Source organism: Engystomops pustulosus, unplaced genomic scaffold (genome assembly GCF_040894005.1).
Source record: "Engystomops pustulosus unplaced genomic scaffold, aEngPut4.maternal MAT_SCAFFOLD_125, whole genome shotgun sequence".
Classification (NCBI taxonomy): domain Eukaryota; kingdom Metazoa; phylum Chordata; class Amphibia; order Anura; family Leptodactylidae; genus Engystomops; species Engystomops pustulosus.
Genome location: NW_027285006.1, coordinates 143,344 through 168,538, shown reverse-complemented (window position 1 = coordinate 168,538; position 25,195 = coordinate 143,344). Strand labels below are relative to the sequence as shown.

At 48.3% G+C, this 25,195-nt stretch overlaps 2 long non-coding RNA genes across 3 annotated transcripts in view; one reads left to right on the top strand and one right to left on the bottom strand.

Moving 5' to 3' along the window:
• Positions 1-25,195, top strand: part of LOC140108401 (uncharacterized) — a 43,733-nt gene that overhangs the window by 11,348 nt on the left and 7,190 nt on the right. The window lies entirely within an intron of this gene.
• Positions 11,533-25,195, bottom strand: part of LOC140108399 (uncharacterized) — a 15,947-nt gene continuing 2,284 nt past the window's right edge. Inside the window, exons 2-4 of the long non-coding RNA XR_011851054.1 lie at positions 12,277-12,420; positions 12,025-12,161; positions 11,533-11,824 (exon numbers count right to left, since the gene is read on the bottom strand). This is a non-coding gene — a long non-coding RNA (uncharacterized lncRNA). The remainder of the gene's footprint in view (positions 11,825-12,024; positions 12,162-12,276; positions 12,421-25,195) is intronic.

The following is a 25,195-nucleotide window of genomic DNA, read 5'->3' as shown; positions in this document are numbered from 1 at the left end:
TCCTCTAGGTGTAGAGGATGCCCCCTGTCTATGGTGATGGTAGAACCTCCTCTCCTCTAGGTGTAGAGGATGCCCCCTGTCTATGGTGATGGTAGAACCTCCTCTCCTCTAGGTGTAGAGGATGCCTCCTGTCTATGGTGATGGTAGAACCTTCTCTCCTCTAGGTGTAGTGGATGCCCCCTGTCTATGGTGATGGTAGACGCTCCTCTCCTCTAGGTGTAGAGGATGCCCCCTGTCTATGGTGATGGTAGAACCTCCTCTCCTCTAGGTGTAGAGGATGCTCTCTGTCTATGGTGGTGGTAGAACCTCCTCTCCTCTAGGTGTAGAGGATTACCCCTGTGTATGGTGATGGCAGAGCCTCCTCTCCTCTAGGTGTAGAGGATGCCCCCTGTCTATGGTGATGGTAGAACCGCCTCTCTTCTAGGTGTAGAGGTTGTCCCCTGTCTATGGTATTGGTTGAACCTAATCTCCTCTAGGTGTAGAGGATGCCCCTGTCTTTGGTGATAATAGAACCTCCTCTCCTCTAGGCTTAGAGGATGCCTCCTGTCTATGGTGATGGTAGAACCTCCTCTCCTCTAGGTGTAGAGGATGCCTCCTGTCTATGGTGATGGTAGAACCTCCTCTCCTCTAGGTGTAGAGGATGCCTCCTGTCTATGGTGATGGTAGAATCTCCTCTCCTCTATGTGTAGAGGATTACCCCTGTGTATGGTGATGATAGAACCTCCTCTCCTCTAGGTGTAGAGGATGCCCCCTGTCTATGGTGATGGTAGAACCGCCTCTCTTCTAGGTGTAGAGGTTGTCCCCTGTCTATGGTATTGGTTGAACCTAATCTCCTCTAGGTGTAGAGGATGCCCCCTGTCTATGGTGATGGTAGAACCTCCTCTCCTCTAGGTGTAGAGGATGCCCCCTGTCTATGGTGATGGTAGAACCTCCTCTCCTCTAGGTGTAGAGGATGTCCCCTGTCTATGGTGATGGTAGAATCTCCTCTCCTCTAGGTGTAGAGGATGCCCCTTTCTATGGTGATGGTAGAACCTCCTCTCCTCTAGGTGTAGAGGATGCCCCTGTCTTTGGTGATAATAGAACCTCCTCTCCTCTAGGTGTAGAGGATGTCCCCTGTCTATGGTGCTGGTAGAACCTCCTCTCCTCTAAGTGTAGAGGATGCCCCCTGTCTATGGTGATGGTAGAACCTCCTCTCCTCTAGGTGTAGAGGATGCCTCCTGTCTATGGTGATGGTAGAACCTCCTCTCCTCTAGGTGTAGAGGATGCCTCCTGTCTATGGTGATGGTAGAATCTCCTCTCCTCTATGTGTAGAGGATTACCCCTGTCTATGGTGATGGTAGAACCGCCTCTCTTCTAGGTGTAGAGGTTGTCCCCTGTCTATGGTATTGGTTGAACCTAATCTCCTCTAGGTGTAGAGGATGCCCCTGTCTTTGGTGATAATAGAACCTCCTCTAGGTGTAGAGGATGTCCCCTGTCTATGGTGATGGTAGAACCTCCTCTCCTCTAGGTGTAGAGGATGTCCCCTGTCTATGGTGATGGTAGAACCTCCTCTCCTCTAGGTGTAGAGGATGCCCCCTGTCTATGGTGATGGTAGAACCTCCTCTCCTCTAGGTGTAGAGGATGCCTCCTGTCTATGGTGATGGTAGAACCTCCTCTCCTCTAGGTGTAGAGGATGCCTCCTGTCTATGGTGATGGTAGAACCTCCTCTCCTCTAGGTGTAGAGGATGCCTCCTGTCTATGGTCATGGTAGAACCTCCTCTCCTCTAGGTGTAGAGGATGCCTCCTGTCTATGGTGATGGTAGAACCTCCTCTCCTCTAGGTGTAGAGGATACCCCCTGTCTATGGTGATGGTAGAACCTCCTCTCCTCTAGGTGTAGAGGATGCCCCCTGTCTATGGTGAAGATAAAACCTATTCTCCTCTAGGTGTAGAGGATGTCTTCTGTCTATGGTGATGGTACAACCTCCTCTCCTCTAGGTGTAGAGGATGTCTCCTGTCTATGGTGATGGTAGAACCTCCTCTCCTCTAGGTGTAGAGGATGCCCCCTGTCTATGGTGATGGTAGAACCTCCTCTCCTCTAGGTGTAGAGGATGCCTCCTGTCTATGGTGATGGTAGAACCTCCTCTCCTCTAGGTGTAGAGGATGCCTCCTGTCTATGGTGATGGTAGAACCTCCTCTCCTCTAGGTGTAGAGGATGCCTCCTGTCTATGGTGATGGTAGAACCTCCTCTCCTCTAGGTGTAGAGGATGCCTCCTGTCTATGGTGATGGTAGAACCTCCTCTCCTCTAGGTGTAGAGGATACCCCCTGTCTATGGTGATGGTAGAACCTCCTCTCCTCTAGGTGTAGAGGATGCCCCCTGTCTATGGTGAAGATAAAACCTATTCTCCTCTAGGTGTAGAGGATGTCTTCTGTCTATGGTGATGGTACAACCTCCTCTCCTCTAGGTGTAGAGCAGTGATTTTCAACCTTTTTTGAGCCGCGGCACACTTTTTATACTTAGAAAATCCTGGGGCACACCACCAACCAAAATAGCACAAAATGACACTAAAACAGTCATAAAAGGCCTCCCTTTACTAATAAAAAGGCCCTAGCTGCCTCCCTTTACTAATAAAAAGGCCCTAGCTGCCTCTCTTTACTAAAAAAAAGCCCCTAGCTGCCTCCCTTTACTAATAAAAAGCCCCTAGCTGCCTCCCTTTACTAATAAAAAGCCCCTAGCGGCCTCCCTTTACTAATAAAAAGCCCCTAGCTGCCTCCCTTTACTAATAAAAAGCCCCTGGCTGCCTCCCTTTACTAATAAAAAGGCCCTAGCTGCCTCCCTTTACTAATAAAAAGCCCCTAGCTGCCTCCCTTTACTAAAAAAAAGCCCCTAGCTGCCTCCCTTTACTAATAAAAAGCCCCTAGCGGCCTCCCTTTACTAATAAAAAGCCCCTAGCTGCCTCCCTTTACTAATAAAAAGCCCCTAGCTGCCTCCCTTTACTAATAAAAAGCCCCTAGCTGCCTCCCTTTACTAATAAAAAGCCCCTAGCTGCCTCCCTTTACTAATAAAAAGCCCCTAGCGGCCTCCATTTACTAATAAAAAGCCCCTAGCTGCCTCCCTTTACTAATAAAAAGGCCCTAGCTGCCTCCCTTTACTAATAAAAAGGCCCCAGCTGCCTCCCTTTACTAATAAAAAGCCCCTAGTTGCCTCCCTTTACTAATAAAAAGGCCCTAGCTGCCTCCCTTTACTAATAAAAAGCCCCTAGCGGCCTCCATTTACTAATAAAAAGGCCCTAGCTGCCTCCCTTTACTAATAAAAAGGCCCTGGCGGCCTCCCTTTACTAATAAAAAGCCCCTAGCTGCCTCCCTTTACTAATAAAAAGGCCCTAGCAACCTCCCTTTACTAATAAAAAGACCCTAGCTGCCTCCCTTTACTAATAAAAAGCCCCTGGCGGCCTCCCTTTACTAATAAAAAGCCCCTAGCAGCCTCCCTTTACTAATAAAAAGGCCCTAGCTGCCTCCCTTTACTAATAAAAAGCCCCTAGCGGCCTCCATTTACTAATAAAAAGGCCCTAGCGGCCTCCATTTACTAATAAAAAGGCCCTAGCTGCCTCCCTTTACTAATAAAAAGGCCCTGGCGGCCTCCCTTTACTAATAAAAAGCCCCTGGCTGCCTCCCTTTACTAATAAAAAGGCCCTAGCAACCTCCCTATACTAATAAAAAGACCCTAGCGGTCTCCCATTACAAATTAAGAGCCCGTAGCGGCCTCCCTTTACAAATTAAGAGCCCGTAGCGGCCTCTCTTTACTAGTTAAAAGGCCCTAGAGCCCCCCCTTTACTAATTAAAAGGCCCTAGAGCCCCCCTTTACTAATTAAAAGGCCCTAGAGCCCCCCCTTTACTAATTAAAAGGCCCTAGAGCCCCCCCTTTACTAATTAAAAGGCCCTAGAGCCCCCCTTTACTAATTAAAAGGCCCTAGAGCCCCCCCTTTACTAATTAAAAGGCCCTAGAGCCCCCCCTTTACTAATTAAAAGGCCCTAGAGCCCCCCCTTTACTAATTAAAAGGCCCTAAAGGCCACCCTTAACAAATAAAAAGCCCCAGCCTACCTTTACTAATAAAAAATAATAATAATAATAATAACCCTAAATACTTACCCTTGATGTCTTCTTCCGCGTACCTTCACTCCTAATGGCGATCCGCTCACCTTCTGTAGCTCCTGCACCGCGCGCCTCTGGTCACGTGACTTACGCGACCTGACGTCAGGTCGCGTCAGTCACGTGCCATGCGCCGCGCGGTACAGGAGCTACAGAAGACGGGCGGATCGCCGACGCGGGGCTTGGAGGTAAGTATGGGGCAGAAATACGGGGGCGCGGCGGCAGCTCGACACCGGGGCAGCCTAGTTTGGGCAACTTTCCCCCGCGGCACACTCAACCTTGTGTCGCGGCACACTAATGTGCCGCGGCACACAGGTTGAAAATCACTGGTGTAGAGGATGCTCCCTGTCTATGGTGATGGTAGAACCTCCTCTCCTCCAGGTGTAGAGGATGTCCCCTGTTTATGGTGATGGTAGACCCTCCTCTGCTCTAGGTGTAGAGGATGTCCCCAGTCTATGGTGATGGTAGAACCTCCTTCCCTCTAGGTGAAGAGGATGCCCCATGTCTATGGTGATGGTATAACCTCCTCTCCTCCAGTTGTACAGGATGCTTCCTGTCCATGGTGATGGTAGAACCTCCTCTCTTCTAGTTGTAGAGGATGCCCCCTGTCTATGGTGATGTTAGAACCTCCTCTCCTCTAGGTATAGAGGATGCCCCCTGTCTATGGTGATTATAGAACCTCCTCTCCTCCAGGTGTAGAGGATGCCTCCTGTCCATGGTGATGGTAGAACCTCCTCTCCTCTAGGTGTAGAGGATGCCCCCTGTCTATGTTGATGGTACAACCTCCTATAGGTGTAGAGGATGTCCCCTGTCTATGGTGATGGTAGAACCTCCTCTCCTCTAGGTACAGATGATGCCCCCTGTCTATGGTAGTGGTAGAGCCTCCTCTCCTCTAGGTGTAGAGGATTCCCCCCATCTATGGTGATGGTAGAACCTCCTTTTCTCTTTGTGTAGAGGATGTCCCCTGTCTATTGTGATGGTGGAACCTCTTCTCCTCTAGGTTTAGAGGATGCCCCCTGTCTATGGTGATTATAGAACCTCCTCTCCTCCAGGTGTAGAGGATGCCTCCTGTCCATGGTGATGGTAGAACCTCCTCTCCTCTAGGTGTAGAGGATGCCCCCTGTCTATGTTGATGGTAGAACCGCCTCTCCTCTAGGTGTAGAAGATGCCCCCTTTCTATGGTGATGGTACAACCTCCTATAGGTGAAGAGGATGTCCCCTGTCTATGGTGATGGTAGAACCTCCTCTCCTCTAGGTACAGATGATGCGCCCTGTCTATGGTGATGGTAGAACCTCCTCTCCTCTAGGCGTAGAGGATTCCCCCCATCTATGGTGATGGTAGAACCTCCTTTTCTCTTTGTGTAGAGGATGCCCCCTGTCTATTGTGATGGTGGAACCTCTTCTCCTCTAGGTTTATAGGATGTCCCCCTGTCTATGGTGAAGGTAGAACCTCCTCTCCTCTAGGTGTAGAGGATGCCCCCTTTCTATGGTGATGGTACAACCTCCTATAGGTGTAGAGGATGTCCCCTGTCTATGGTGATGGTAGAACCTCCTCTCCTATAAGTGTACAGGATGCCTCCTGTTTATGGTGATGTTAGAACCAACACTCCTCTAGGTGTAGAGGTTATCCCTGTCTATGGTGATTAAAGAACCTCCTCTCCTCCAGGTTAGAGGATGTCCCCTGTCTATGATGATGGTAGAACCTCCTCTCCTCTAGGTACAGATGGTGCCCCCTGTCTATGGTGATGGTAGAACCTCTTCTCCTCTAGGTGTAGAGGATGCCCTCCTCTATGGTGATGGTAGAACCTCCTCTCCTCTAGTTGTAGAGGATGACCCCTGTCTATGGTGATGGCAGAGCCTCCTCTCCTCTAGGTGTAGAGGATGCCTCCTGTTTATGGTAATTATAGAACCTCCTCTCCTCCAGGAGTAGAGGATGCCTCCTGTTCATGGTGATGGTAGAACCTCCTCTCCTCTAGGTGTAGAGGATGCCCCCTGTCTATGTTGATGGAAGAACCGCCATTCCTCAAGGTGTAGAAGATGACCCCTTTCTATGGTGATGATACAACCTCCTATAGGTGTAGAGGATGCCTCCTGTTTATGGTGATGGTAAAACCAACTCTCCTCTAGGTGTAGTGTATGCCCCTGTCTATGGTAATTATAGAACCTCCTCTCCTCCAGGTGTAGAGGATGCCCCCTGTCTATGGTGATGGTAGAACCTCCTCTCCTCTAGGTGTAGAGGATGCCTCCTGTCCATGGTGATGGTAGAATCTCCTCTCCTCTAGGTGTAGAGGATGCCCCCTGTCTATGTTGATGGTAGAACCGCCTCTCCTCTAGGTGTAGAAGATGACCCCTTTCTATGGTGATGGTACAACCTCCTATAGGTGTAGAGGATGTCCCCTGTCTATGGTGATGGTAGAACCTCCTCTCCTCTAGGTACAGATGATGCCCCCTGTCTATGGTGGTGGTAGAACCTCCTCTCCTCTAGGTGTAGAGGATTCCCCCCATCTATGGTGATGGTAGAACCTCCTTTTCTCTTTGTGTAGAGGATGCCCCCTGTCTATTGTGATGGTGGAACCTCTTCTCCTCTAGGTGTAGAGGATGTCCCTTGTCTATGGTGATGGTAGAACCTCCTCTCCTCGAGGTACAGAGGATGCCCCTGTCTATGGTCATGGTAGAACCTCCTTCCCTCTAGGTGTAGAGGATGCCCTATGTCTATGGTGATGGTAGAACCTCCTCTCTTCTAGGTGTAGAGGATGCCCCCTGTCTATGGTGATGGTAGAACCGCCTCTCCTCTAGATGCAGAAGATGCCCCCTCTCTATGGTGATATTACAACCTCCTATAGGTGTAGAGGATGTCCCCTGTCTATGGTGATGGTAGAACCTTCTCTCCTCTAGGTACAGAGGATGCCCCCTGTCTATGGTGGTGGTAGAACCTCCTCTCCTCTAGGTATAGAGGATGCCCCCTGTCAATGGTGATTATAGAACCTCCTCTCCTCCAGGTGTAGAGGATGCCTCCTGTCCATGGTGATGGTAATACCTCCTCTCCTCTAGGTGTAGAGGATGCCCCCTGTCTTTGGTGATGGTAGCACCACCTTTCCTCTAGGTGTAGAAGATGCCCCCTTTCTATGGTGATGGTTCAACCTCCTATAGGTGTAGAGGATGCCCCATGTCTATGGTGATGGTAGAACCTTCTCTCCTCTAGGTGTAGAGGATGTCTCCTGTCTATGATGATGGTAGAATCTCTTTTCCTATAGGTGTAGAGGATTCTCCCCATCTATGGTGATGGTCGAACCTCCTTTTCTCTTTGTGTAGAGGATGCCCCCTGTCAATGGTGATGGTGGAACCTCTTCTCCTCTAGGTGCAGAGGACGCCTCCTGTCTCTAGCGATGGTATAACCTCCTCTCCTCTAGGTATAGAGGATGCCCCCTGTCTATGGTGATGGTATAACCTCCTCTCCTCTAGGTATAGAGGATGCCCCCTGTCAATGGTGATTATAGAACCTCCTCTCCTCCAGGTGTAGAGGATGCCTCCTGTCCATGGTGATGGTAGAACGTCCTCTCCTCTAGGTGTAGAGGATGCCCCCTGTCTATGGTGATGGTAGAACCGCCTTTCCTCTAGGTGTAGAAGATGCCCCCTTTCTATGGTGATTGTTCAACCTCCTATAGGTGTAGAGGATGTCCCCTGTCTATGTTGATGGTAGAACCTCCTCTCCTCTAGATACAGAGGATGCCACTGTCTATGGTGATGGTAGAACCTCCTCTCCTCTAGGTATAGAAGATGCCCCCTGTCTATGGTGATGATAGAATCTTCTCTCCTCTAGGTGTAGATGTTACCCCCTTTCTATGGTGATGGTAGAACCTCCTATAGGTGTAGAGCAGTGATGGCGAACCTTTTAGAGGCCAAGTGCCCAAACTACAACAAAGACCCACTTATTTATCGCAAAGTGCCAACACAGAAATTTAATTTGTGATTTATACTCCCTTCTCTGTCACAGTTTTCATTGATACCAGCACCCTGAGTACACCAATAAGGCAGAAAATAGTCCCAGGTTGAGCTGTCACTTTAATATAGCTCTGTGCACAGCAAGTCTAGGTGTAGAGGACGCCCCCTGTCTATGGTGATGGTAGAACCGCCTCTCCTCTAGGTGTAGAGGATACCCCCTGTCTATGTTGATGGTAGAACCGCCTCTCCTCTAAGTGTAGAGGATGCCCCCTGTCTATGGTGATGATAGAACCTCCTCTCCTCTAGGTATAGAAGATGCCCCCTGTCTATGGTGATGATAGAACCTCCTCTCCTCTAGGTGTAGAGGATGCCTCCTGTCTATGGTGATGGTAGAACCTATTCTCCTCTAGGGGTAGAGGATGTCTCCTGTCTATGGTGATGGTAGATCCTCCTCTCCTCTAGGTGTAGAGGACGCCCCCTGTCTATGGTGATGGTAGAACCGCCTCTCCTCTAGGTGTAGAGGATACCCCCTGTCTATGTTGATGGTAGAACCGCCTCTCCTCTAAGTGTAGAGGATGCCCCCTGTCTATGGTGATGATAGAACCTCCTCTCCTCTAGGTATAGAAGATGCCCCCTGTCTATGGTGATGATAGAACCTCCTCTCCTCTAGGTGTAGAGGATGCCTCCTGTCTATGGTGATGGTAGAACCTATTCTCCTCTAGGGGTAGAGGATGTCTCCTGTCTATGGTGATGGTAGATCCTCCTCTCCTCTAGGTGTAGAGGATGTCCCCTGTCTATGGTGATGGTAGAACCTCCTCTCCTCTAGGTGTAGAGGATGTCTCCTGTCTATGGTGATGATAGAACCTCCTCTCCTCTAGGCTTAGAGGATGTCTCCTGTCTATGGTGATGGTAGATCCTCCTCTCCTCTAGGTGTAGAGGATGTCCCCTGTCTATGGTGATGGTAGAAGCTCCTCTCCTCTAGGTGTAGAGGATGTCTCCTGTCTATGGTGATGGTAGAACCTCCTCTCCTCTAGGCTTAGAGGATATCTCCTGTCTATGGTGATGGTAGAAGCTCCTCTCCTCTAGGTGTAGAGGATGTCTCCTGTCTATGGTGATGGTAGAACCTCCTCTCCTCTAGGCTTAGAGGATGCCTCCTGTCTATGGTGGTGGTAGAACCTCCTCTCCTCTAGGTGTAGAGGATGCCCCCTATCTATGGTGATGGTGGAACCTTCTCTCCTCTAGGTGTAGAGGACGCCCCCTGTCTATGGTGATGGTAGAACCTCCTCTCCTCTAGGTGTAGAGGATGCCCCCTGTGTATGGTGATGGTAAAACCGCCTCTCCTCTAGGTGTAGAGGATGCCCCCTGTATATGGTGATGGTAGAACCTCCTCTCCTCTAGGTGTAGAGGATGCCCCCTGTCTATGGTGATGGTAGAACCTCCTCTCCTCTAGGTGTAGAGGATGCCCCCTGTCTATGGTGATGGTAGAACCGCCTCTCCTCTAGTTGTAGAAGATGCCCCCTGTCTATGGTGATGGCAGAACCTCCTCTCCTCTAGGTGTAGAGGATGCCTCCTTTCTATGGTGATGGTACAACCTCATATAGGTGTAGACGATGCCCCCTGTCTATGGTGATGGTAGAACCTCCTCTCCTCTAGGTGTAGAGGATGCCCCCTGTCTATGGTGATGGTAAAACCGCCTCTCCTCTAGGTGTAGAGGATGCCCCCTGTCTATGGTGATGGTAAAACCGCCTCTCCTCTAGGTGTAGAAGACGCCCCCTGTCTATGGTGATGGTAGATCCTCCTCTCCTCTAGGTGTAGAGGACGCCCCCTTTCTATGGTGATGGTAGAACCTCCTCTCCTCTAGGTGTAGAGGGTGCCCCCTGTCTATGGTGATGGTAGATTCTCCTCTCCTCTAGGTGTAGAGGATGCCCCCTGTCTATGGTGATGGTAGAACCTCCTCTCCTCTAGGTGTAGAGGATGCCTCCTGTCTATGGTGATGGTATAACCACCTCTCCTCTAGGTGTAGAGGATGCCCCCTGTCTATGGTGATGGTAGAGACACCTCTCCTCTAGGTGTAGAGGACGCCCCCTGTCTATGGTGATGGTAGAACCTCCTCTCCTCTAGGTGTAGAGGATGTCCCCTGTCTATGGTGATGGTAGAACCTCCTCTCCTCTAGGTGTAGAGGATGCCCCCTGTCTATAGTGATGGTAGAACCTCCTCTCCTCTAGGTGTAGAGGACGCCCCCTGTCTATGGTGATGGTAGAACCTCCTCTCCTCTAGGTGTAGAGGATGCCCCCTGTCTATGGTGATGGTAGAACCTCCTCTCCTCTAGGTGTAGAGGATGTCCCCTGTCTATGGTGATGGTAGAACCTCCTTCCCTCTAGGTGTAGAGCAGTGGTTCTCAACCTTTCTAATGCTGTGACCCCGCAATACAGTTCCTCATGCTGTGGTGACCCCAAACCATGCAACTCGCATTAAAAACACAGTACAATTTGCTGCTTCGATGGCTTTAGGCGACCCCCGGTTTTGGTAGTTCGACCCCTGCTGGGGTCCCGACCCACAGGTTGAGAACCACTGGTGTAGAGGATGCCCCCTGTCTATGGTGATGGTAGATCCTCCTCTCCTCTAGGTGTAGAGGATGCCCCCTGTCTATGGTGATGGTACAACACCCTACAGGCTCTCTGCAGCCAGGAAATACCTGTTTTTTAATGTGATCCGCCATGATTTGATTCAGGTTGAATCGAATGTTGTTGGAAAATTCATCAAACTCGGCAAATCGAATTTTTGAAAAAGTTGCCCATCTCTAATTATTAGTATAAGTTATTAGATCATTGATACACACAATATCACTACTATGATGTAGTCCCATCTCACACTATTATAAGACATTGGGGGGATGTAACAATGTATTGCAGGTTCCGCGAGTTTCTAGCTGGAAAACACGTTATCCCTGTGATGATGAATCCGGGTGCAGGATAAGATTGTTGGTTCCTATTTTAGACCTACTTTTAGTTGGTCTAAACTCTGCGCCAGAATTTTGGGTGCACGGACGATTTCCCGCAAGCCATGCCCCTTTCTCGCAAAGCCATGCCCATCTCCCGGAGGACACACCCTTAATCAGACAAATAGCGAAAGTGGCAAAATAAGGTGTAAAAGCCTCGATAAAAGTGCAAGGCATTTTATACAGTGTTTTGGCACAAAACCAGCACAATTGTGGCGCAACTGTAAATCCAGCCCATTGTTTTGTTTTTCTAATAATGGGCGTTGCTAATTAAGGAAGGGGTGTGGCTTGTTGGAAAGTTGGTGATTTATGACATAACAAAGTGCACTAAAACTAAAATGCTAAATCATTTATTAGGCTTTTTATACTGAGACCGGTAAAGACGCTGCACTCGACTTTATGTGTGTGAAATACCAAGAAGAACCCAAATTATAATGATATATGTGGCCAAATAACACACGAACTGCCAGTAATAAACTTTATTCTTGCTCATGGGTTAAGAACAGAGAAGAAGCAGTAACTAGGAAACAGCAACCTAAGACACAGGCATGGGACAGCGAAACCTTAGGGGAGCAATGGAGCGGAGCACAATAGTTCCATCCTGATGTTACAATGTGCATAATATGGTCAAATACTTCAGAGTTATTACATTTCATCTGATACCAGTGCATACCCCTACAAATCACATCCGTAGCCACGACCTCACACCCAGCATCACAGGGTCACTCCAGTCTAGGACACGGATCTGTGATAACTCTGCAAGAAGAGAAGAAGTTTAGAGGATGGTCTTCTGTTAGGAGGTCCACATAAAACCCCCATAGCTGAGGTTCAATCATCCATGTGCAGACGTTGCAGAAGAGGATCCATGAACCTCTGTGTCTCATAAAATTTGTCGATGTTTTAGAGAATCCGAAATGACCGCACCGTTCCCTGCATACTCTACTGGATCTACTCACTCAGATTATTTTTGTGCACTTCTGTTGGCACGTGGGCATGCAGCACTTCTCGTTTCCTTTACATTCCCCATCGTACTGACATAGTGGTGGATACATAGTCATGCAGCGGACGCTTGGAATGGGGCATTCTCCCGACTCTACGGCAATAGACAAAGTCAATATAAAGTGTAAAGCTGATGAAACTCACAGCAGACATTAAGGGCTTCTCAGATTTGCTTTTCCTCCGGACACACAGGAGCCATGACTACCTACTTGTATAGCGGGTCGTGCACTCGCGGTGGCACGTTATGATGCAGCACTTCTTGTTTCCTCCACAGTCTGCATCAGTGTTACATAGATGTTTGGGGTTGTAATCCGGACAAATTGTTTTTGGAGGGAGGCAGCTTCCCGGCTTTACTGCAATAGAAGATAGATAAAGACTACATTTTTAAGTCATAATTAGGAATGAGCCGACCCTTTCAGGTTCACGTTCAGTGGGTTTGGCCATATCTGGTTCTGAAAAACCTCATTCGAAAACACTCCATTACCACGCCAGTAATACCACCTATTGCGGATGTTAGATATTAAATGTATCTGCGCATGCGCCACCCTTTTCCATAACATCACCGAGAATAACAATGGCGTCTGAATGTCAACATACACACACCACCGGCGGCTTCGCTGCTACCATTCCAATACCAAAGCTTTTGGTTAGTGGTTGGGTGAAACCACAATTAAATGACTTTGCCCAACCACTAACCAAGAGTGAAAAAAATGTTTTTGTCTCATCATTTATATTCTCTAAAAAAAAGGCCAAGAAAGCAAAAAGTCTGCAGTGGTAGGAAGAGCACCACTGTACATATCTCCTCTACCAAAGCCTCCAGAATAGACCATGACCCATGAGGGTGTTTGCCAGGAACCCTGATCCCAGAAATGTATCGAGGTCCCATGGAGATAATTACCGCACCCAGCGTATATTCTTGGTCTTGGGGGAGTAAGAAATTGTTCTGTTCTATGTAATGCAGCATTTAAGCACATTGAAATAGAAAGATATGTAAACCATCCAATATAGCGGAGTGATTTACCTTTATATTTCATTACTAGTGGTGACTACACTATAACTATGTTTGTTGTGGCTGCTGCTAGATCTGCTGGGTCTGGTTCTCCTGGCTGAGCACCACCCCCAGGTGTATTCTCTGCACAGGGCTGTTTGATTGACAGGTTCTTGCTATTTACTTGGCATCATCTTTTGACCCGGTTTTTTAGACGTTGCCTTCTGGTTGGTTTGTCTCAATGTACTGTGCACTTATCCAGGGTGGGGACCGCCACACAGCTGCCACCAGCAGTTTAGCACAAGGCTGGCAAGTAGGTAGGAACCAAACAATGTAATTACCTTCTCATTTCTTCTTACATACCTTTTAGAATACTTTGTAGATATAACATATGTTTTATAGTTTGTGATAAGTTTGTGCATGTAACCAAGAGCCAACACATTTCCACACATTTACAGCATTTGTAAAGGTTACATAGACATAAACTGCTTGTCTGATGAGTAATTATTACTGTAATAAATTTGTCAATATCTTGGATAAGCTATGTCGTGCATTATTTCAGCCTTTTCCCCTATTTTTGGTCATTCATTGGGTGTGGCTCTGATTGAAGCCCAGGTGCTCACTCTGATCCAGGAGAACCCAGAGCAGCCAGGGCCAGTATTTTCTCCCCAGGGAGAGTACAGGTCCTGGGAATCAGCAGCGGATGCCACCAAATACACGGCCTCCAGGTCCCGGACTGGGCCGGCGGGAGCTGGAGAGACGCAGCAACCGGCCAAGCAGCAGCGGTGAAGAGATTGGAGCGGAATCGCAGCAGTGCAGCTCCAAGCAGGTTGCAGCCTGAGAACCGAGGACGCTGAAAGGCCCCAGGTGGAGGTGATATGGCAGTATCCAGCAATGATCCTTCTGTAGCAGGCTCACAGCATAGTTCCCATAGTCCTGGGGAGATCGGCCTATCCCTCGCAGAAGAGACTGCAGCTTGTCCAGCCGGTGTATGTGTGTAGGCTAGTGTATCTTGTAATGTGTGTGTGTGTATAATCTGTAGGGTCAGTGGGGGCTGGTCCATCTGCCCCCCCCCCGGTTGCAGCATCTCAGGCGCGCAGTTATGCAAGTGTCGCTGCTGGGGCTGCTGGTGTATCCTCCCCATCACCAGACTTTGGGGACGGCATGTTGCAACGGCGCCTCCTGGAGGCCCTCAGAAGGGGAGAGAGAACAATGAATGTAGAGGGGCAGGAGGTTGATTTATCCTTCTGGATAGACAGGTTTGGCCTGTCAGCCTTCCGAGAGGAAAGAGGGGGAGACACTGTGTGGTCTCTCCTGACAGCTGGGCTAGTGGGGACTCGTAGGAATGTGGTTCGTCTTCGCTGGAGGGGCAGTGATGCGTGCCCTCCAAGGGCAAAAGTAGTAGAGCTCCTTCTGAAGATGAACTTCAGGGCAGTTGACATCTTTGCCTTGATACATCCCCATGGCACCCCCAGGTTGATTTATCCTTCTGGATAGACAGGTTTGGCCTGTCAGCCTTCCGAGAGGAAAGAGGGGGAGACACTGTGTGGTCCCTCCTGACAGCTGGGCCAGTGGGGACTCGTAGGAATGTGGTTCGTCTTCGCTGGAGGGGCAGTGATGCGTGCCCTCCAAGGGCAAAAGTAGTAGAGCTCCTTCTGAATTTGAACTTCAAGGCAGTTGACATCTTTGCCTTGATACATCCCTATGGCACCCCCATTTTTGACATCAGCTTTGTTCGGCCGGAGGGCCTTGAGCTCTTTTGGTCGAATTATGAGCTGAAGCGCAATGAGCCCGGCTGGCGGGATTTCGCTGTGCAAACGGTGTCCCGTCAAAATGAGGTCAAGAGAGTGACCATTTTAACATGTAATGAGTCACTTTCATGCATGGATATTATGACCTGGTTGAACAGGTATGGCGAAGTGGTGGCAGTTCCTAAAAAGAACTTGGATGAGTTTGGCATCTCACGGTCACCCACATTCCCTCCTCAGCTTTCTTGGTGAGGGACAGAATCCTGATCTTTTACCAGGGGCAGCCAAAGGTCTGCCACAGATGCGGTGATCCCACGCACTTTAGCGCCAACTGCCATTTGCAGAAGTGCGCATTGTGCGGTGGGGTTGGTCATCTTGCCGCAAACTGTGAGCAGATCAGGTGTCATCTGTGTGGTGAGCTTGGTCACCCATTCAGTCGCTGCCCTCGCTCCTTTGCCAATATAGTCGGAGCCCCAGTGGGAGAGAGCCGAGGTGTTGCTCCTGCTGTGGAGGGTTCTGCTAGGGCTGAAAGGGCAGAGGGGCCAAGGAAGAAAGGCAAAACCATGCCGCCTTCTAAGTTGAGGCGACTTGAAGGCCGTCGAAGGAGCAGAGAGCTTGGGGAGCCCCAGGCTGCTGGGGTGAGCCATAGCCCTGTTCCTGAGACAAGTGCTGCCGCAGCTGAGGCCCTAGGAGAACAGGACTTGGATGAAGAGGTCAGGAGGCTGGAGAAAGAGGAAGAGGCCATCACCACTGGTTCCTCTCTTTATGAGAGTATGGATGAGGACAATAGGAGGTGGCTAAATGAAAAACGTAAAAAGGGTGCCAAAAAGAAAAAACGCAAAACTGTAAAAGCTGCAGCCGCTCCAAAGGAAGGCCAAACCACCTCCCCTTTGATTGTTCTCTCAAACCGTTTCCAAGCCCTCAAGGATATCTCCTCTTCGGAAGAGGAGGTAGGGGGTAAGGATCCAGAGTCAGTGGCGGTAGGTCCTGTGGGGGGCACCGAGTCTCCCTCCTCGGAGGATGAAAGGTCCTCGAGGGGGGAAACTGGCCCGGAGTCTGCTGATGGGGACGATGAGTCTGACGGTGGGGTGACCAAGGGGGCAATGGATATGTCTGTCTCCCTAAAGCGTAGAGGTTGCTCCTCGTCAGACGGTGGTAAGGAGGGGGGTGGGAAAAAGAAAGCCGTCTAGCTCAATCACTCTTGATGGCGCCACCCACTCCGTTGACGCTGGCGTCCATTAATGTCGCCAGCATTAAGTCTGATGCAGCTAGATTTGCGGCCTTTGATTTTCTCGGCCGCGTTGAACCCGACATTTTATTTTTGCAGGAGACCAGGCTGCCAGATTTGGCGGCCGTGTATAAAGCTAAGAGGGAATGGAGACACGGGGCCTTCCTATTGGTCTCTTGCGGCCGAGCCGTATAGCGGAGTGGCGGTACTTTTTACCGCACCAGTAGAATGCCCACGGGTTATTGAGTTAGAAATGGGGAGGTGCCTGATCCTGGATGTCCTCATGAAGGGACAAGAACTTCATCTTATTAATATCTATGGTCCCCAGTCTTGCTGGAGTAGAAAGTGTCTCTTTATGAGGATCAAGCCCTACCTTTTTACAAGTCGGCAGGTGGTCTTTGGAGGAGACTTTAATGCTGTCACAAGGCTCCAAGATAGGGGAGGTTCCATAGACACGCTGACTTATGATAGCGTAGCACTTAATAGCATAGCTAGTGAGGCTCGCCTGGTGGATGTCCACATCCGACACACCCCAGGCCACGCGGGGTTCACCTATTATAGGGGTAGCTGTAGGTCTAGAATAGACAGGTTTTATTTAAAGGAGGAAGCCATTTCTTCAGCAGTGTCCGTTGTTGAGGTGGAGTTCTCCGACCACTGTCTAATTTTGTTTTCTCTGAATGTTACAGAGACCCCCCGGATGGGAAGAGGCTACTGGAAGCTCAATTCGTCTCTCCTGGAAGAAGCGGAGATCAGACAATCCTTTGAGGACTTTCTTCAGAGCCAGGTACCATTGCTGGGCCTTTGTAGCAGTAAGTCAGAGTGGTGGGAGATGCTCAAGAAAAGGGTGGCGAGATTCTTCCGCCAGCTCTCGAGCCTCAGGAGCCTGGACAGGTACCGCCTGTATCAGGGCCTGAGGAGGAAACTCGACCATCTCGTCTCGACTGGAGGTAGTCGTGAGGACATCTCCAGAGTGAAATCCTTGCTGAAGAGGTGTCAGTACGATAGACACGCATCTTTGGTTTTTGAGAGGGATTACGGGAAATACCGCTCGCCCGACCCTTACAGAAACTGCAAGATGTCAGTGAATGGTAAAGTTGTCACAGGACTGGTTGACAGTACGGGATCCCTGAAAAGGTCCAGATCAGGGATCCTGGAGGTCATCAGATCCTTCTACTCACACCTCTTGGGCAGGAAGGATCTAGATCGGGATGTGATGTCGGCTTTCCTGGCAGAAACTGTCCCTGAGCCAGGAGTAGACCCCTCTCTTGATGTTTTGACAGAGATGATCAGGGAAGAGGAAGTCAGCTGGGCAATTGAAGGGCTCGCCCTCAAGAAATCGCCAGGCCCGGATGGCTTAACATCTGAGTTTTGTAAGACCTTTAAGGACGCCTTGGTTCCCCTCTTGACTGAGGTATTCAATGAGTGTCTTTCCTCGGGCGCTCTGCCGAAGTCAATGAGGAGGTCTGCCCTGATCATCCTGTCAAAGGGTAAGGACCGATCTCGTATTGAGAACTGGCGGCCCATAGCGCTTCTCAATACGGACAGAAAGGTTTTGGCAAAGGTGCTGTTTAATCGGCTGGTGCAGTTTGCGCCCCGGCTCCTTTCGGGGACCCAGCACTGCTCTGTTCCAGGCCGCAGTACATTTAGTGCTGTGCTCTGTGTCCGGGAGGCAGTGGAGCAGGGCAGGGCTGGTAACTGGAAGGGGTACTTGCTGTCCTTGGACCAGGCAAAAGCGTTTGATCGGGTTGACCACGAGTACCTCTGGTCTGTCCTTCTGAGGTATGGCCTGCCGGGTGGGTTTGTCAATTGGCTAAAGGTTTTGTACGCAGGGGCAGAGAGTTTCCAGCTTGTGAACGGTTGGATTGGCCGCTCTTTTGAGGTCGGGTCTGGTGTTCGCCAGGGTTGTCCTCTGAGCCCACTTCTATACGTGTTCGCGATTGACCCATTCCTTAGGAGGGTTGATCGTGGGCCGTTGGTGGGAGTCGGGATGGATCGGGCGGCACCGGAAGCCACTCTAAGGGTGGTAGCGTATGCCGATGATGTCACCGTTTTTGTGTCCTCGAGAGGGGAGGCGCAATGGGTGATGTCGGAGGTTGACCGCTACTCGGAGGCTTCTGGGTCCAAGATCAACCGGGATAAGTGTGAGAGTCTCTGGCTGGGAGAGGGGGATCCAGGCTTTGATCTCCCGGACACTCTTCCAGGGCCCCAGGACTCTGCCAAAGTTCTCGGCATCGAATTTGGCCAGGGGGATTACCCCATGCAAAACTGGGACGTCAGGCTTAAGATCGCCACTCAGAAGGTTAACCAGTGGAAGGGTTGGTCTTTGACCCTCAGAGAAAGGGTTCACCTGATCAAAACCTTCCTGCTCCCGCTGCTGATTTATCTGGGCAGTGTATGTGTCTTGCCACAACCTCTCTGGGCTCGGGTCTACAGTCTGTTCTTCCAGCTGTTATGGGGGAATAGACTGAACCTAGTCAAGAGGGAGGAGACAAGGAGGGTTGTGTATGGTCAACCCTGTGGTATTCCTAGTGAATACCTTTCTTAAAATCAATGTTGCAAACCTCTGGAAAGAGAGGGCTCCTCCGTGGGTATACTCCTGTAGGGGATGGTTTCGGCCTTTCTTCCAGGAATGGGAGACAGGAGGGCGAGTGAAGGATCTTCGTACACCTCATGGGCATCTTCCGGCATACGCTACCCCGGTTCTGAAGGTGATTCGCCGGTGGGGTCTGGGAATGTGGGAGATCAGGACCATGTCGAGGAAACTCCTTGACAAGAGGGTTCTGTTGACCCATTTCCAGAAGCCCCTGGCCCTCAGGGATTGCCCAAGTCGGGATCTTGGGGTGGGTTTGAGACTTTTGAATTCCATCAGGATCCCCTTGAAGTTTTGGGACTTGGCTTGGCGCTGCTTCCATGGTAAGCTGTGTGTGAAGGACAATTTGAAGAACAGGAGCTCTGAGGAAAGGGGTTGTCCCCCGGAGGAGTGCGGTGGTCTGCTGGAGAGCATGGACCACTTCCTGCTTCATTGTCCTTTTAACACAGAGGTGTACACCCGGGTGGGCGCTTCCATCCATTGGCCCGGGTTGGCCGGTCTCTCCTATGCGGAGTGGGCCTATAGAGCATTCAGAGGCCTTGGTGGCCGGGACCGATGCACTTTATTTCTAGCTAGTCTAGTGGTCAGGTACCACACGTGGAACGCACAGTGTTTAGTATCGACGCAGTGTAAAATCCTCCCGGTGGATGAGGTGGTTAGGAACATTCTGGGTGACCTGGTGAAGGTGCGCTCTCTGGAGTATGAGAGGCTGGGCACGGGGAGGACCTCTCTCTTTAGTGCCCCTTAGTCTGTCCTCTCCTCTCCTGGTGAAGGTGCGCTCTCTGGAGTATGAGAGGCTGGGCACGGGGAGGACCTCTCTCTTTAGTGCCCCTTAGTCTGTCCTCTCCCCCCTGGTGAAGGTGCGCTCTCTGGAGTATGAGAGGCTAGGCACGGGGAGGACCTCTCTCCTTAGTGTCTCTTAGTCTGTCCTCTCCCTCCTGGTGAAGGTGCGTTCTCTGGAGTATGATGGGCTAGGCACGGGGAGGACCTCTCTCCTTAGTGTCTCTTAGTCTGTCCTCTCCCTCCTGGTGAAGGTGCGCTCTCTGGAGTATGAGAGGCTGGGCACGAGGAGGACCTCTCTCCTTAGTGTCTCTTAGTCTGTCCTCTCCGCTCCTGGTGAAGGTGCGCTCTCTGGAGTATGAGAGGCTGGGCACGGGGAGGGCCTCTCTCCTTAGTGTCCCTTAGTCTGTCCTCTCCCTCCTGGTGAAGGTGCGCTCTCTGGAGTATGAGAGGCTGGGCACGGGGAGGGCCTCTCTCCTTAGTGTCCCTTAGTCTGTCCTTTCCCTCCTGGTGAAGGTGCGTTCTCTGGAGTATGAGAGGCTGGGCACGGGGAGGACCTCTCTCCTTAGTGTCCCTTAGTCTGTCCTCTCCCCTCCTGGTGAAGGTGCGATCTCTGGAGTATGAGAGGCTGGGCACGGGGAGGACCTCTCTCCTTAGTGTCCCTTAGTCTGTCCTCTCCCTCCTGGTGAAGGTGCGCTCTCTGGAGTATGAGAGGCTGGGCACGGGGAGGGCCTCTCTCCTTAGTGCCCCTTAGTCTGTCCTCTCCCCTCCTGGTGAAGGTGCACTCTCTGGAGTATGAGGGGCTGGGCACGGGGAGGACCTCTCTCCTTAGTGTCCCTTAGTCTGTCCTCTCCCCTCCTGGTGAAGGTGCGCTCTCTGGAGTATGAGAGGCTGGGCACGGGGAGGGCCTCTCTCCTTAGTGTCCCTTAGTCTGTCCTTTCCCTCCTGGTGAAGGTGCGTTCTCTGGAGTATGATGGGCTGGGCACGGGGAGGACCTCTCTCCTTAGTGTCCCTTAGTCTGTCCTCTCCCCTCCTGGTGAAGGTGCGCTCTCTGGAGTATGAGAGGCTGGGCACGGGGAGGGCCTCTCTCCTTAGTGTCCCTTAGTCTGTCCTTTCCCTCCTGGTGAAGGTGCGTTCTCTGGAGTATGATGGGCTGGGCACGGGGAGGGCCTCTCTCCTTAGTGTCCCTTAGTCTGTCCTCTCCCTCCTGGTGAAGGCGCGCTCTCTGGAGTATGAGAGGCTGGGCACGGGGAGGGCCTCTCTCCTTTGGAGGGGGTTCTCCTTTAGTGTCCCTTAGTCTGTCATCTCCTCTCCTGGTGTTGGGCTGATGCTGACACTGCAGATTTTTGTTTTGTTTTGAGGACCCGGTAGATTTGGGGCTTGCAGGCGACGAACTTGGGCTTTGTGGGAATAATAATGATAATTTGTGTAGTTTTTGAATTGTTGTGTTTTATATTATTATTAATATATTTTTTTGTGATAGTTATGTGATAGTAGGGGGGTGTTAGGTGGGGTGGGGGGGTGAGTATGTCGGACACTATGGACTATGGACACTGGGACTTGGGGTGTGGAGGAGGGGGGTGCTAATGGGGAGGAGGAGGAGGGGAAAAAAAATTTATGTTGTCGTCATTGTTGATTTTCGTTATGATTATTGTATATATTATATTTTTTATTACTGGTTTATTTGTGTTGCATTTTCCTGGCATTGGACCGGCAGGATCAGTTTTTAGTTTCTGTTATGATCCCTGTGAGGGATGTTTTCTGTTATTATTATGTGTATTGTGTCAGTGTGAGGCGCGAGGTGCGAGGTGCGAGGTGTCGGCTGGACCAGCGATTGTTTCTGATTGACTTTGATGATTTATGTTAAGTTTTATACTTTCATATAAAATAAAAGAGTTACAGGAGAAGTAGTACTGTGCACTGTATATATATACAGGAGAAGTAGTACTGTGCACTGTATATATATATACAGGAGAAGTAGTACTGTGCACTGTATATATACAGGAGAAGTAGTACTGTGCACTGTATATATATACAGGAGAAGTAGTACTGTGCACTGTCCATATATACAGGAGAAGTAGTACTGTGCACTGTATATATACAGGGGAAGTAGTACTGTGCACTGTATATATACAGGAGAAGTAGTACTGTGCACTGTATATATACAGGACAAGTAGTACTGTGCACTGTATATATATACAGGAGAAGTAGTACTGTGCACTGTATATATACAGGAGAAGTAGTACTGTGCACTGTATATATATATACAGGAGAAGTAGTACTGTGCACTGTATATATATATATACAGGAGAAGTAGTACTGTGCACTGTATATATACAGGAGAAGTAGTACTGTGCACTGTATATATATACAGGAGAAGTAGTACTGTGCACTGTATATATACAGGAGAAGTAGTACTGTGCACTGTATATATATATACAGGAGAAGTAGTACTGTGCACTGTATATATATATATACAGGAGAAGTAGTACTGTGCACTGTATATATACAGGAGAAGTAGTACTGTGCACTGTATATATACAGGAGAAGTAGTACTGTGCACTGTATATATACAGGACAAGTAGTACTGTGCACTGTATATATATACAGGAGAAGTAGTACTGTGCACTGTATATATATACAGGAGAAGTAGTACTGTGCACTGTATATATATATACAGGAGAAGTAGTACTGTGCACTGTATATATATACAGGAGAAGTAGTACTGTGCACTGTATATATACAGGAGAAGTAGTACTGTGCACTGTATATATACAGGACAAGTAGTACTGTGCACTGTATATATATACAGGAGAAGTAGTACTGTGCACTGTATATATACAGGAGAAGTAGTACTGTGCACTGTATATATATATACAGGAGAAGTAGTACTGTGCACTGTATATATATATATACAGGAGAAGTAGTACTGTGCACTGTATATATACAGGAGAAGTAGTACTGTGCACTGTATATATACAGGAGAAGTAGTACTGTGCACTGTATATATACAGGACAAGTAGTACTGTGCACTGTATATATATACAGGAGAAGTAGTACTGTGCACTGTATATATATACAGGAGAAGTAGTACTGTGCACTGTATATATATATACAGGAGAAGTAGTACTGTGCACTGTATATATATACAGGAGAAGTAGTACTGTGCACTGTATATATATACAGGAGAAGTAGTACTGTGCACTGTATATATATACAGGAGAAGTAGTACTGTGCACTGTATATATATACAGGAGAAGTAGTACTGTGCACTGTATATATATATACAGGAGAAGTAGTACTGTGCACTGTATATATATATACAGGAGAAGTAGTACTGTGCACTGTATATATATACAGGAGAAGTAGTACTGTGCACTGTATATATATACAGGAGAAGTAGTACTGTGCACTGTATATATATACAGGAGAAGTAGTACTGTGCACTGTATATATACAGGAGAAGTAGTACTGTGCACTGTATATACAGGAGAAGTAGTACTGTGCACTGTATATATATATACAGGAGAAGTAGTACTGTGCACTGTATATATATATACAGGAGAAGTAGTACTGTGCACTGTATATATATATACAGGAGAAGTAGTACTGTGCACTGTATATATATATACAGGAGAAGTAGTACTGTGCACTGTATATATATACAGGAGAAGTAGTACTGTGCACTGCCCATATATACAGGAGAAGTAGTACTGTGCACTGTATATATACAGGAGAAGTAGTACTGTGCACTGTATATACAGGAGAAGTAGTACTGTGCACTGTATATATACAGGAGAAGTAGTACTGTGCACTGTATATATATACAGGAGAAGTAGTACTGTGCACTGTATATATACAGGAGAAGTAGTACTGTGCACTGTATATATACAGGAGAAGTAGCACTGTGCACTGTATATATACAGGAGAAGTAGTACTGTGCACTGTATATATATACAGGAGAAGTAGTACTGTGCACTGTATATATACAGGAGAAGTAGTACTGTGCACTGTATATACACAGGGGAAGTAGTACTGTGCACTGTATATATACAGGGGAAGTAGTACTGTGCACTGTATATATACAGGAGAAGTAGTACTGTGCACTGTGTATATACAGGAGAAGTAGTACTGTGCACTGTATATATACAGGGGAAGTAGTACTGTGCACTGTATATATATACAGGAGAAGTAGTACTGTGCACTGTATATACACAGGAGAAGTAGTACTGTGCACTGTATATATACAGGAGAAGTAGTACTGTGCACTGTATATATATACAGGAGAAGCAGTACTGTGCACTGTATATATACAGGAGAAGTAGTACTGTGCACTGTATATATATACAGGAGAAGTAGTACTGTGCACTGTATATATACAGGGGAAGTAGTACTGTGCACTGTATATATACAGGAGAAGTAGTACTGTGCACTGTGTATATACAGGAGAAGTAGTACTGTGCACTGTATATATACAGGGGAAGTAGTACTGTGCACTGTATATATATACAGGAGAAGTAGTACTGTGCACTGTATATATACAGGAGAAGTAGTACTGTGCACTCTATATATATATACAGGAGAAGTAGTACTGTGCACTGTATATATACAGGAGAAGTAGTACTGTGCACTGTGTATATATACAGGAGAAGTAGAACTGTGCACTGCCCATATATACAGGAGAAGTAGTACTGTGCACGGTATATATATACAGGAGAAGTAGTACTGTGCACTGTATATATATACAGGAGAAGTAGTACTGTGCACTGTATATATACAGGAGAAGTAGTACTGTGCACTGTATATATACAGGAGAAGTAGTACTGTGCACTGTATATATACAGGAGAAGTAGTACTGTGCACTGTATATATACAGGAGAAGTAGTACTGTGCACTGTATATATATACAGGAGAAGTAGTACTGTGCACTGTATATATACAGGAGAAGTAGTACTGTGCACTGTATATATACAGGAGAAGTAGTACTGTGCACTGTATATATACAGGAGAAGTAGTACTGTGCACTGTATATATACAGGAGAAGTAGTACTGTGCACTGTATATATACAGGAGAAGTAGTACTGTGCATTATCCTTATCTACAGGGGAAGTAGTACTGTGCACTGTGTATATACAGGAGAAGTAGTACTGTGCACTGTATATATATATACAGGAGAAGTAGTACTGTGCACTGTATATATACAGGAGAAGTAGTACTGTGCACTGTATATATATATACAGGAGAAGTAGTACTGTGCACTGTATATATATATACAGGAGAAGTAGTACTGTGCACTGTATATATACAGGAGAAGTAATACTGTGCACTGTATATATATACAGGAGAAGTAGTACTGTGCACTGTATATATACAGGAGAAGTAGTACTGTGCACTGTATATATACAGGAGAAGTAGTACTGTGCACTGTGTATATATACAGGAGAAGTAGTACTGTGCACTGTATATATACAGGAGAAGTAGTACTGTGCACTGTATATATACAGGAGAAGTAGTACTGTGCACTGTATATATACAGGAGAAGTAGTACTGTGCACTGTGTATATACAGGAGAAGTAGTACTGTGCACTGCATATATATACATGAGAAGTAGTACTGTGCACTGTATATATATATATATATATATATATATATATATATAGGAGAAGTAGTACTGTGCACTGTATATATACAGGAGAAGTAGTACTGTGCACTGTATATATACAGGAGAAGTAGTACTGTGCACTGTATATATACAGGAGTAGTAGTACTGTGCACTGTATATATACAGGACAAG